Source organism: Taeniopygia guttata, chromosome 6, assembly GCF_048771995.1.
Source record: "Taeniopygia guttata chromosome 6, bTaeGut7.mat, whole genome shotgun sequence".
NCBI lineage: Eukaryota > Metazoa > Chordata > Aves > Passeriformes > Estrildidae > Taeniopygia > Taeniopygia guttata.
This window is the reverse complement of record NC_133031.1, coordinates 7,062,878-7,077,584: the sequence shown is the minus strand read 5'-3', so window position 1 is coordinate 7,077,584 and position 14,707 is coordinate 7,062,878.

Here is a 14,707-nt window from a genome sequence, read left to right as displayed (position 1 = left end):
AGATAGATTTTTTTTCCTTTCTGGGGAGACCTCTGGGTAAAAGCCATTTGCCACATTTGTGAGTGTTCCTTGCTGTCCAGATGTTTTTGCTGCCAGTTGACTGAGGAAGCAGGTAAACATTGGTGAGGATGGTTCTCAGCTGTCCTCACAAGTGCTGCCTGCTTTCCCTTGGAGAAGGGACTACTTCTGTGTAACAGAAGAATGGTTTCTAGGTTTAGGGTGTTTGTGGAGGACAGTACAGATGGGGGTTCATTACTTTTCAAGGCACCTGGAGTGATCTCAGCCATTCATTACTTCTGTGATGCTCTGTGTTGAGAAAACTGCCTTTTCATTGAACATTATTTCTGTAGCAGTCCCCTTTTTGAGGGCTGTTCTTGCATTCCTCTCCCTGCTTCAAATTGTGATGGAGACACTGAAAAAGTCCACTCTTGCCCAGTTTGACTCCTCTCCCCTCCTGCAGCTTTCCTTTTGAGCCATTGCAATGCAGAAGTAGCCAGGGATTTGAGTTTGAGCCTTCCCTGGGTCTACACCAGCAGAGGAGACAGCTGTATCAAATATCTTGTCTAACCTTTGACAAAATCCCTCTTTGCTTTCTGAGACTGAGTCTACCATTGCAGTTACTAATTGCCCTATGAATACTTCTCTGCTCTAAATGCTTCCTTTATTGTTAATGTGTGCAATTTCTTTAATATAGTCCACTGGAAAATGAATTTGAGATGTAAATAGAAATCTATTTGGTTCTAAATAGTTTAATTTTTCTCAAACCGAAAAGGCAGTTTTAGAATATCTTCAGTATTTGGTTGTGTGTGTAAGATGATTTTCCTGAGTTTGTGTTCACAAATTTCTATTTGCATGTCAGAATAATTGTTTTAAAATAATTAGCACGTTTGACTTAGTATTGATATTTAGTAATCTTTTAAATATTCTTTAAGCCTTTTTAATCAGTTTTAATAAATCACTCATTTAAATTTGACACAATTTTAGATAGAAAACTCTGTCATTCCTGGAGTTTTGAAAGCTGCTGGAAGGAAAAAAGTGCTGCTGAAACTGAACTGAGTTTCACAGTTAGTCATAGCAAAGTGGGACTGGATTCCCTGTGACTTCAGAAAAACAAGATCATAGCTGGCACTGCAGCCAGCCAGGGAGCTTGTAGAGACTGGAAGAATTCTAACACTGACAATGCTCAATGTGTTATTTAAATGTTCTCAATTTAAATCTATAGGAAAGACCAAAAAAGTAAAGACAAACATAGGTTATGACCTGGGTCATCCAGCCAAAACTTCTGAGTAAAACTTCCAATGTGTTTGAACTAAATGGGCTCTGCAGGCTTGGGAAGCATATTTCAGTATCTTGAAGGTCTGTTTGTAAAAGAGTAGCAGATCCCATATTGTGGTTTAAAGTTAAAACCAGGACTGAAATCTGGCTTTAAAAAAAAAAAGTATTTTTGGATATGCCAGCCCATGGTGGTTTGTTTGGAAGTTAAAATCAAGCACACTTTAAGCATCTGTGTTGGTGGCTCTGTGGCTGCAGTGGAAACCTGCATTATATAAATACTGCAAAATACCACCAAAACACCACATGGTACCCAGCTCAAATCTGCTGTACTTGTAGGCTGTCCCAGAGGAAGGGTGAATATTCCTCCCTCATCCCTGGTAATGTTACTTCCTTTCTCCCTGCATCTGTTACACACAAAAAAACCCCTTTAATATAAAAGTACAAACCATTAGCTAGTCATTCTGCATTTTTCTATTGCTCAGCTGCATTATGGCAGGTTCATTGCTTGGTGGTTGTTATGGGATATTTACTGGAAGACAATAGCACCCTGGAATTTAGAGTCACGCTAAATTATTAGTAGTTTAATATCTCATTATACCTCTTTCTTCTATGAGTCAGTGCCATTTTCTGGCACCATGGAAGCAGCACCTCTGCCACTGCAGGCATTAATAAGGATTGCATGTACTGGCAATCACTTTGTGTGATTGGTGCCTGAGACAAAGATGAGGGAGCTGTTGCCATCAGCTGCTCCCATGGGTAATGTCTATTTGAGGATGTAATTTGTAGCCCTTGCTACAACCTGATGCCCAAGAGAGTGGTGTAGGGAGTCACCTTGTAAGCAGTCACCTTGTGCTATGCTCAGGTCCAGCTGCTAGCCAGCAGAAAAAGCTCCCTTGGGAGCTGTGCCCAGGTAAGACAGATGAGTACTACCAGCTTGTTGTCCTTCTGCATGTGGTCTGATACCCACTGAACCCTTCCAGAGCCCTGCCACCTCATCCTTCTCAGAGGGATCACTGCTGTGGCCTCTTTGCAAACCTCAGCTTAAATGCTTCTTCCACAAAAATCAGGTACAGGGCTGCAAGGTAAAAATAAGACCTGTTCTTGAATCAGGCTTATGCTTTTAAATAGCCCTGCAGAGGTATCACAGGAAATATTCCATGCTATTGTGGGGGTGTATATTTGACAGAGTTCACTGCTGAGGTTAGACATTCATTGAACAAGAGGTCCCTCATTGTTTAATGTCACACTGAGAAAAATTCTTATGGCTTGAAGACTGCAAGGCAAGAACAGCAGAAATCTTTCAAAAGAGCTGCTCCTCTATAGGAACAAACCCCTCACATTTGAAACTAAAGTAAAGCTGTCTGCTCCATGTATACCTTTGGTACCCTCTACCTTGGTCATGTACCTTACACTTGCTATGCCTTATTCTGCTGGTTAATGTTAGAGAAGTCTTACACATAGTAGTTTTAATAGGAGTTGCAGCTCAGATTAAAAATTAATCTTTTGAGTAATTTGGTGGCATATCTTGACTTCACAAATGAGATCTTATGATAATGGTATCAGAAGCAATTAAAACAATGCCATTCAGCAATTAAAACAATGCCATTCAGCAATTAAAGGAAGAATGTAATATGGTATTTATTGTTACTACACTGTGTCAATCCTCCCTGTACTAAACTTCTAGGTACTTCGATTCTGTGTATAAGAACCAAAGGCTCTTATGTTAGAGAAATTACACAGTTTTGGTGAAACTTATAAAGATAGACATGATTTCCACATGAACACAAGTGTTACAGAATACCTTAATGTATTCCCTACCAGGTCTTTCCAGCATTGTGTTGCCTGTGGAGCTGTTCCAAGCCCTGTCCCATTAGTATGGACTGAGCAGTTTTGGGCAGGAGATGGTGAAGGAGGCAGCAAGCCTTGCCCTTTTACGTGTGGCTTTGTGTGTGCTTATGTAATTCTTAGAGTTTTGTATGGTATAAACTTCACTTTTTGTAGATTACAAACTTTCACTTGTAGTGTGGAAAATACTTTCTAGAGTATGGGGATGTTCATGAGGCTTATAGTTAATGCATGAAACAACAGGAAAGTATTTTTGCTGAATATAGGCCTTCAGAGAGCCATCAGGTCATCATCACCTTCCATTGGAAAACAATTATGAAGCTTTGGAAATGATTAGCATGCCAGACATTTTTCTTTGTGGCTTCGCTTACAAAAATTTCAATGTGGGATTTTTCCCTGGTGTATTCTTTACCATTGAGTAAAAGCTGGAGTGAGAGAGGTAGATCATATTAGGTACCAATCAAGCAGGGAATACCATTTGCATAAGTTAGACAGTATGCATCTTGATGGGTGTTATTGCCACTTGGCAAGTTTGGGGCCAGTCCATTTGGAGTCATTATCCTCTGCTGGTTTTTCCTGCTGCATCATCTTCTTTGTACCTCTCCAGCTGCTGGTTTCTCCAAAGGACCTTTGAAGTGTTTATTATCTCTGGTGACATAGTTTTGTGTTCTCGCCATGTTCTAGCAGCTCTCACAGAACTGGATGTGATGATGTAGTGATTTGATAGTGGGGGCTCTTATGCCACCTAAGCTTCTCTGAACTAAGTGGTAGTGAATAAGACCAGTGATCTGTGTGCTGGTTTTAGGTTCTAATATTACATTTAGTTACCAAAGAAAGGTAGCATAAGAAAAGAGTAGATATACTTTCATTTTTAGCCTTGAAATATTTATAGAAAGGTTTTGGGAATTCCAGATGGTTATTACCCAGTTACTTAAAACCTTCCCTTTATTCTGCATCTTGTTTGTTGATCTACTGTCTCGTCTGCTTTAGCATGCTGGATTCCAGGATTGTCAAATTTTTGTAGATGGCAAGAGGCTGTGATCAAGCCACCATGTAACCTTTCATTTAATAATCCAAATGGATTGATCTTCTCAGATTTTTTACTCTAAGGCATTTTTTTCCAGTCTTTGACCTTGTCTGTGTGCTTTGATAGACTGTGGAGAACTGATTGTTTGGGGATGAGACCCTGTTTATTGAGTTTGGAATAAAAACCCCCACATGTTGTTTTGTGGTTTTTTGAGTCCTCCATGCACCCACTTGTGCATAAAACAATTTTGTTGTTGTCTGTTCCAGATTGTTCTGGCTGACTGTAAAATGTCTGATTTGAAATGATTGCCCGGCTTGACTTAAATCAATAGGAGGGAGATGGAAATGTATTTCAGGATGTTTTGTTGGTCAATAAAACGTTATACCCTGTGACATCAAAAAATGCTGAAATCAGCTTTGAAGAAGTAGAAAAATGTAACAGTGGCAGATGCAATTTTAGTGATTTGTGGCTGTAAATCACCTCCTCTGTAGAAAGGTGAAAGGAAAGTTAAAATAACAGAAAAGAGGTGTTTCTGTTCCTCAAAATCTGAGGCTTAGGTCTGAGGTAAAAGAGGAAAATTCTACTAACATGAAGCTTATTTTACCTTTTTGTAATTAAGAGATGGGAAGGACATCAGATGCTTCATCACCAGTATTAGTGACATTTCATTTTAATTTAAGCAAAAGTACTTGTATTGCATATTACCAGTTGAAGTTTGCTTCTTGAGTAGTTTGTCCCTGTTGTGACACAAGGAATGAAACTTAACTGATTTTTTTTTTAATTGCTACATTTGGATGGAAATGGTGATCTAATTGCCTGAAAACAGTCCTTTCTCTTCTAATTACTCCCTGTGAACACACAATATCATACAGATCATTGAGTGTGTAACCAGTGAAGTTTCTGGAAAGAATGGCCTGGGAAAACTAGGAGGAAAATTAATTTACCTTCCTTTTGGTTATCTGCTATGGCAGCTGGCAGAAATCTTCTCAGGGATCGTACAAGCTCACCTTGATGGGGTTTTTGGTGTCAACCTGCCTGGGAATAAAACAATTTGCCTCAGATTTTACTGACCAGTGTGGCTAGCACAGCATTTTGGAAAGGACACTTGCATGCAGAAGTCTGGTTGTGGATGACACCTAAACTACCAAACAAGTTGTCTGAGACAGGCTTCCAGCTTTGCATGAGATGGAATCCTCTAATTCTGTTCACTTGTGGTTTGGAAAGTGTAAAATGCATGTTAGTTTTCACAAGACTCTTGTGAACCTGCACTTTATTTTTGAACTGTTGCTAAATCTGTGTTCCTGATCTTTTGCCCATACAGCAGTGAGGTTAAAAAGAGAGAGTAGAAATTATTCTGACTTTATCAGCTCCCAGGTTTTTCACCTTTATAACCACTGAAACTTTCCAAAAAGTCAGCTGGGTATAATGAAGCTGGATTTACCTCCTTGAGCAAATCTCACTATACCATGTACCACTATGTGGTATGTGCTGCGTGTCACGGGAGCTTTGTGTGCTGAGTCCTGAAGCTCTACCACATTCCTGGGATGGGGTTTGGACACCACTGGCTGGACAGTGTAAGGTTCAAAATATCTTGATGGGTTTGGTAAGATGCTATTGTTTGTGGAAGGAGCAGAGCAGTTTTGGAAACATGGTGTGAAGGAAGCTGGAGCTGCCAGTGGAGGTCAGCAGGGCTGATGGCTTGTCCTCTCAAAACAGTTGTACACGTGTTGTGGAAATGGCAAGTGTTAGGAAAGAATTTAGAGGAATAGAAGCGAGTATGTTCTCCATTTCAGTAGAGAAATGATCAGCAGCTAAAGTACCTTAACACCAAGTATTCTGCTTTTTGGCTGTGTTTAAAATGTTACAAAATGAGTGTGAAGAAGTCATACAATATTGCATGGACTATAACTCTTCTGCTTTTTGCATGTCCCTTCATTTGCATGCTGAAAAATATATCAATGTTCTTGCTCAATTTTCAAATTTCCTTCCACCTCACATTTTTTTCAAAGCTCCACAATACAATTCTATAGCTGTAATGTGGAAGCATCTTGATGACTACAGGGGACCTGCTTGAATGAAAGGAGAATTTTAAAAATCTGTTTCTTTTGTCATAGAAAACAAAATGAAGAGAGCAAGTCAAATGTATCAGAGATGGCCATCTGCTAAAATTTGTGATGCTTATTGTGAAAAGCCATTTTCTAATGCATACGGAAATCCACTGGGCAAGATTTTGATGTCAGTTTGAATTCAACGTGGAGGATTTGTTTTGAACTGCTCTCATTTTAGATATTCAGGCATATGATACACATATGGTTGTGAATAAATAAATCCTCAAAGAGCAGTGCTGTTGTCTGAACTAGGAACAAATGTGGTGAGGACTGAGCAACCTTAATAATAGAATACCATTTCAACAGCCCTTTGATGGTTGGTTTGAAGCAGAACATCATTCAGACAGGTTCTTCAAAGAAAGGGTTGTGTGTAAGTCAGAGAGGAGAGGCACCAATAGCTGTGAGGTCCAGCAACTGCTCATGTGTCCTCAGGTCTGGCCAGACACCAAACAGACTTGCCCAACTTCAGTGGGTACCTTCAGGAACTTTATCTTGTCCTTCATGGTGTTTTAAATTCTTGATGCCCTCATGGCATGAAAATATGGACAAGTAATTAGAAACATAGTACTGGAATAAAATGACCAAATTTTTACCTCTGAAATACTCCCCAGACTTCCAAAACGCTTGCTTTTCTGCTTTCTGGATTTTCTGTTAAATTTCTGCCCCTAAACCCCCATGTTATTTGAAGATCAGATACTCTGATTACTGCCATCATTTTTCCTGTGTGGAGCATTTTGCAGCATTGGATTGATAAACTTTATCCATTAGTAAGATAACAAATTGGCAATTATTTAGGCTCACACCAATTATTGCAGAACATTAACAGGAGGATGAACGCTGTGTGGTACCCACTGCTGTAGTCTAGAGCAAATAAAATCTACTAAATCTTTGAAGTGAAAGACTGTGTATTTTAACTGAGACACTAATCTAAATTCCAGTGGTCTGTGGAAATACAGCAGTACTTGTACTTAAATAATTATGTAAGAGTATGTTGTGGTGCCAATAGGATGTGATGTCCTAACTATAATATCTTGCTGAGACTTATTCTATGTGATGATATTTGCAAATGTACGTACTGGTATTTTGTATACATTTCAACATTATATTTACTTGTGTGAGAATTTGCCTCTGTGGTTTGCAAATCACAGATATTTGTGTGTGTTATAATTCATGATTGTAAGATTCATGCTGATAAAAAGAACAGATTGTCATTATGCCATTAATAGAAAGGGGATAGTTTGAGCTACATTCTTTCTGGATTTACTGAAGTTTTAGGAAATATGAGCTGTGAATTTTAAGTGTGTAATCCTATACAGGGAATAGACTAAAAGAGTGATAGATCCATAGATTTGAACTAGAACTGGAGTTGTAGCAGTGCACCTCCCATTTACAATGTACCCTGAACTTATAGGAAGAAAGTTTCTCAAAATACACTTGAATTTTTACTTTTTTATAATATTGGCTAAGGGAAGCTTACATGGCATATGATAGGAGGGTGCATAAATATTAATAAGACATCTACAACGCTGAAGTTATTTATCTCTGAGAAAAGACTGCAGGGTGATAGGATCAATATGTTTGAACTCATCAAGGATGTTAGGAAATCACTGCTGATCGTTTGGTCAAGGCTGTTGGGCAGAACAGAAGTAAAGCTTCAGATGACTGAACAGACAGCAGGAACATTTCAGATGCTGTGATTGTACACAGAGTAGTGCTTATAACCCCTAAGCAGTTCTTGTAAAAAGAGCTATAAAGTATAGGACAATGTAAAGCAAGAAAAATAATTAGCTTGATTACTTTATGCTTCAGTATATGTGATAATAGGAGGGTACAAAGCCCATTACAGAGGTGTGTGATAGCATTTAATTCTAAACACATTCTTTCTGCTTGAATGTTATTACAAGTCCTTTCTATTCCCGAAGATATTCCTCAGTCTGTCGAGGATAGATGAGAGTCTAGACTTATGTTGTGTGTCTGGCTCAGCTTGGTCTGCAATGAATCTAGCTACTTGATGTCTCTAAAAATTATGCCTGTCACTGGATATTTAAGTGCATTTTCTGTCACTGAATGCAACTGCAGAGTGCCAAAGCAAAGACAGAGTCTCTTATTTCCTCCAGAAAATACTGTATTTTGAGCCATAATGTAACAGAAACCTGCCTTTAAGTTAGTATTATGGCTGATATATATCTAGAAGCTATGTGTGCCGAGATACATTGTGTAAATATTTGTCCTGCCTGGAATGGAAGTTACTGAGGATGCCCTATTAATGATCCAGGGCAAGCCTAAACAAAATGTAATAGGTTGTTATATACTCTTGAAACAAATCCAGAAAAGTCATGACTCTTCTTTCTACTTTGCCTTTACTGGTTTTCATTTTTCTGCAGTAGCCAAAAGTAAGGGTTTTCATTGCAGGAAATCTTTTATTCTTCTGCCTTCTGCTATAGCATATATCCATCACTCCAAGGCATCTTTTTAATTGGAGAGCTCGTTATTTCAAAAATGCTGATTTGGAGCCACTTGACCTGGCGTGGAGGGAAGCTGTGCTCTCTGGCTCGTAGGGGCAGTGGAGCTGGGAAGACAATTAATTCAGAGGTTGTTTGGTGGCTGGACAGGAAAGATGCTGAATGAACACAATAAATACTATGAAGCACAGTGTGTCAGATGGCTAAACACCAATGTAAATATTCAAGATCTAGCAGTATTAAATGAAATGCTGAGTATTGCCACTGTGCTAAAACAATGCATCATGAAGTTGTAAACAAAAGCATTTGAACAATTCTTCAGTGCCATTATTAATAGTAACCTGCTTCTCTAGGTGAGGAGGAAACAGGTGGAGAAGCAATGAGCCTCTGACCTGGTGGGAGCATTCTTAGTCATAGTGCCAATATCACAGAATTATAGAATCAGTAAGGTGGAGAATACCTATAAAGTCATTGAGTCCAACTGTTTACCAGCACTACTGTGTTCACCAGTAAACCATGCTCCCATGTGCCACATTCACATGTTTTTTTAACACTTCTAGGGATGGTGACTCCACCACTGCTATCACCCTGGTATCCTATTCGAATGCTTGACAGCCCTTCCTTACAAAAATTGATGAAGACGATTTTCCTACTATCTAATCCAAACCTTCCCTGGAGGGGATTATCACTGCACACACAGCTCATTGCTTTACATGGAAAATTACTCCTTGGGTTATCATTTTCAGGCAGATATCTGATTGACTTGGAAGACAAGATTACAATACTCCCAAAAATTTCTGTAATTACTTGTAATGCAAAGCAAGATTTTTCCAGGTTTTCTCCATTTATCCTGTAGGCCTAGTCTCTGTTATTCTCTTAAGTCTTGACACCCTTCTTTCTTCTTATAATGTACACTCTACTTGAAGATGTCTGAATGACTTTTAAGAAGAGATAAAATAAGTTGCTCTTTGTGCCTTTTCAAGGACTTTGACTTTAGATTTGGAGATGACTCTGCCATTTGGCTTACCTTATTTTTTTTTCCCCATCTGCCTTTGTATTTCTTCAGCCGAACAGGATATTGACACTGTCACTGAACATCATCTGTTCTGACCATAAAGTGTTCTAATAAAGTATCAGGACTTGGTGTCTTTTGAGTAATTGTTCCAGTCCTGTGAGCTGCTGTGGATAAACATATTCCAGTGTCAATTCTAATCTTTATTTTTAGTTTTGAATGTAAAGCAGTTGAAGCTGATTACATTTTAAGTGGTTTAATTTCTTAGTGGGAGGAGTCTTGACTGTGTAAATATTTTATATGAGCTAAATACTGAGCAGGGCTGGGCAACTACAGCTCTCAGTACTGAAATTAATAGAAGTGGTAGTTTAATTCTCTTAAAAAAAGTGTTGAAGTGGTTTTCCTGAAAATATTCTTCTCTAGATACAAGTATTTTTATCTAGAGAAGACTGATAGTATGTGGCAACCCTCATTCAAAGCTTCTGTTATTCTCTCTTCCTGGTGTGTTGTATTTTATCTAGTGCTCCTGCTGAACATGGTCGATCATCACAGGGAGTAGGAGAAAGTTCATTCAATAAACCTATCTATTTAAAAGGACCTCAAGAGAAAAATCTATCAAAAAAGGCTTTGAAATAATACAGCAGCAAATGTGTTCATGCTGCTGCACAAAAATTTTGATTACTGGTGGGCCATGCTCCAAAACTGATCCTATCACAGGTCCGTGCTTCAGGCCTGTCAGCTGCCATAGCAGTACAGGCTTCAGGGCCACAAGGGAAGTTCTCAGGCCTGTCTGGCTCTGGGGACTGGCACTGGCACTGCAGGACCTGGGCTCGCTGCTCTACTCCTGCAATTACGCAACACTCAGCACCAGCGTGAGTCCTCTGCTGCAATTTCAGAGCATATGCACGTGGAATTGGCTAGAGCAATGGAAGGGCAAATGGCATGAGATGTTGAGCTATTCTCTTCCTAAATAATGAAATTTAAAAATTTTCTTCTGGCTTCAGCTGGACTGAAATATCACAAATAGTGAAATTCATGTTAAATACATTAACTCAAATTCACAAGTACAACTCAGCTTTAGCAGCTGCTGTTTGATTCTTACTGAAGAAGCAAGTTTCACTGAGCTAACTCTGTTCAGACTCATATATAATTGCAATAATTTGAAGATCTGCCAGTTAGTACACCCGAGTATTTCACTGAGTAGTCACAGCCATGGATTTGTTTATCAGTTAAAAAATATTATTTGTCTTAAGACATAAATTTTCTAGATTAAGCTAAACCAAGGTTTTTTTTTTTTTTTTTTGTATGATGAGTAAAATATTTCTCAGAGAATGTAAAGGTCTTTTACTGAAGGTGGTCTGAGAGAGAAAAGTGATGGCAGGATTAAAATATACATTGCGAGCACATAATCTCTGATGCACATACTGCTTTTTGGGAAGCACAAGGCCAGGCTTACTGGTAGGTTTTGGATACTTTCCCATGCTTTGGAGATTCAGAGGTGCAGTAAATCCAATTTTGCTGTGCAGCTGAAGAAGGTTTACAATGGCTTTGTGTCACTGGAGTGGAGCAAACCCCCCAGACCTTAGGCACGAGTGTGGCCTGTATATGTCAGAGAGAGAAAGGGCATGGATCAATAGTAATCCCCAAAACCTTTGCTCATTTCACGTGGATCCAAGGCTGCAAAAGTGCATGTGTGTGGTTGCACACTTCCATGGATGGATAAATCTGTGACAGCACATGTTAAATGCATGGTTCTGTGTTTGTCCCAGCATGCCTATTTTGTGGATGTTTTCTACTTTGGGTTATTTTGCCAGGCTACTGAAGCAACAGAAGTTGTTTTTTAAAACTATGGAAATTTGCAGGTTTTTATTACAGCCCTGTATGCAAAGAGTGTGTGAGGTAATCTCATCACTCCTTCTGTCTCTGTTAGTTGCAACAAAGTAATTTTCTGGTTTTCTCTCCTGCTTCCTCTATATGCACTTTTGCTTTATTTTCCAAATTATGACTCTCCATGTGTGGAGTGTAATTTTTTTCCTGTAATGTAACTCAAATTTTATGGGTATTAGTTACTCTATCAAACTGGCTAAAGACTGTTAGGCAATATCAGAGACTATAATAGCAGTAAATCATTAACTCTACTTCTGATATGTAGAAAACTAAACCCCATAAACTTTTTAAATGTTTGAGATAAAAGAATAGGTGATGTTACTCACAGTTTTATAATGTTTATGTAAATGTTTCCATACTCATGGCAGAATAAAACCAATGAGTTAGAGACTTAAGTGGAACATATTAAGACTGCTAATTGAATTAAATGTCCTGAAATGTAGCTGAGCACAAGGAACGTAAGATTATGGGTGCCCAATGAATAATTTGTTGTGTTTTTGAACAGGTCCCTTGTGGCCAAACCTTTGAGGCAGATGTACTTATGTGTTACTCCTAGGCATTGAGAAAAGACTTGAAAGTCTCTTTAACTTAAAAACAAATAAATTACTCACTAGTTTTTTTTTTTTAACATGAGATTAGATGAAAGAATAAAATGAAAGTTTAATACCTAACTCTTCCCTGATCCATGGTGTAGTTGTAGGTCAGTCACTGCTTCCAATTGTTGGTTCAGTCACCTTTTGGAATCACAGCAAATTCTGCTCCCTGGCCAGCTTTTCTTCCTGCATCATCCACACAGTCCTGCCTCACTTGGCCCCATGTTCCTCCTTAGAATTTCTCTCCATCCTTGCCGAGAATTTCTGTGCAAAAAAGGGTCACTTAATTAGAAAGGCATTTATCCACTCTGCTTGAAGATAACGATCAGTTCGAAAAGCTCTTTTCAGCTTCCTTGAGATTTTGATCCTGGCCAAGCAACCAATCTTACAGCCTGAAAATACATGTATTGGAGGTTAACATCTAGAACATGAAGAAATTAACAAAACCACCCCTAAATGTGTTTGTTTTTCCCATTGGCAACCTGCATCAGAGGAGATACTTTGCACTTCCCAGTTCAGCTCAGTATTATTCCCCAGACATGGGCGATAAAGACATTGGCCTTAATGATTACCTCTTTTCCTCTTGATGGATTATCCCCACTTTATAATCACTCTCAACTTTTTGAGTCTTCAAGAGTCTTGACAGGGTTAGTTTCTTATCTCAGTTATTTCTTTAAGTAGAGGAAGGCTGCATCTTATCACAGTAGAAGTAGATTCTGCTCCATATAGATTTAAACATATTTTCTCTAGGAGGACTGGTTGCAAAACAACTTTCTGCTCCAGTGACATTTAAAGGTCTCTCTTTGCCCTTTGCTGGCTTTAGGCTCTGAGGACTTCACTGAACTTTACATTTGCTTTTAATGTGTGTGTTAAAACTTCAGATGAAGCCATCTAGCCCATCTAATTGGGCATAAATTTTGTCTCTTTAATGAGATTAGCTATGTTCTTGCCCACCATGGCTGCCTACCACAGCTGGTTTGGGATGCTGAGTTTTCAGTCTTTTCTTCCATACCACAGTATTGGAAAGTTGCTCAGGTGTGCCATCAGTGTAGCACTAATAATATGAACTGTAGCAATTCACCTCTGCTTACAGGTGCTGTTTCCTCAATTCTTTCAGAACTTGGTGACACTGTATGGAAATGTTAGGGAAAAACCCACCTATTAGTCATTTGCCATGGGACATATGGCCCTGCTAAGGTTTGGTGCTCTCTTGTTCAGTGTCCCGTAATGCAGTATGGAAGCTGCAGGCCAAGTTTGTTAATAATGTATTGATAAGTAAACAAGAGCATATGTAAAGTGCTCAGTTACAATAGCTGTAAATCAGGTAGTACTTTGGGGTCCTGACAAGCTGCTAGTCAAGCTATTTGTATTTAATTGGATACATTTCAAACTATCCAGTTCCATTTTCCAGCAAGTGCACAGAGGTAATGTTATGATGCAAAGTGTTTCTAATTTTGTACTTAGCTGAAATAGACGAGTTAATTTATTTTAAAATCTTAGCATCCATGCTGAACTCTTCTGGATTGAAACCAGCACATGTGAAACACCTAATTTTTCTGTTCTTTATATGAAGTGTCAGTCTACTAAATTGTGTTGTGAAAGGTGTGCAAAAAGAACATGATGGTTGTCAGAGTTCAGATCTAAAACTGTTTTTTAAAATTGCTTCCTCTCAGAGAATGATTTATTATTTAATTTTCACAACAGCAGTTATGGTGGTAGAAAAGATTATTTTGAATTACATTTTTCATCTGACATAACCTCATTACAGCTTCAAGCTTTGCCAAATCTAGAATCAGTATTCACACCTTTTACCTGCCCTGGAGCTCTCCAGAGATCTCTAACCTGTGCTATTGCAACCTCCTACTTTCAGTGATTTTATACAATTTTGAAAGTATAAAAACCTTAAGCTGGAAGGTGTCAGCTTAAACTACAGCTAACTTGGCTTGCAAGAAAGAGTGATGGGAAAACTGGAATAAAAATATTGTACAATGCTGCTGCCTTTCATGCAGGGTATTCCAAAACTAAATTCAGAACCTACTGAAACACACGGTGGGAAAGTAGTCACGCTAGATACTGCCGAACATCTGCAGTCACATTGATCTGATCACTCTGAATTTTGGCTGGAGGTTCAATGCTGTTTGGTTCATGGTATGATGTGTATATGTTCCTCCTGTCAACAGTGAGTCATGTCCTATCTCCTTGTAGGCTCCCATGCTATGAAGGGTTTCAGCTGACCACAGCAATGAGCCAGTGTGCTGTGGCATGTCCTTCTATCCCAGAAAAGCCCAGATGGAAATTTGTCTGTGGTGGATTTCTCCATGGCAAGTTTGTTCTTCCATCTTTTATTTTACTAGGTCTTTTTAGCTGAATGTGCACCTTCAACATTCGGGGTAAAAGCCACCTTATTGTCTTAAGGAAAAAACCAAAAAAATCTGACTTGCCTGTAGAGGACTTGGCAGTATTCTAACTGAAACTGACCCCTTATCTCTCACCTTCCT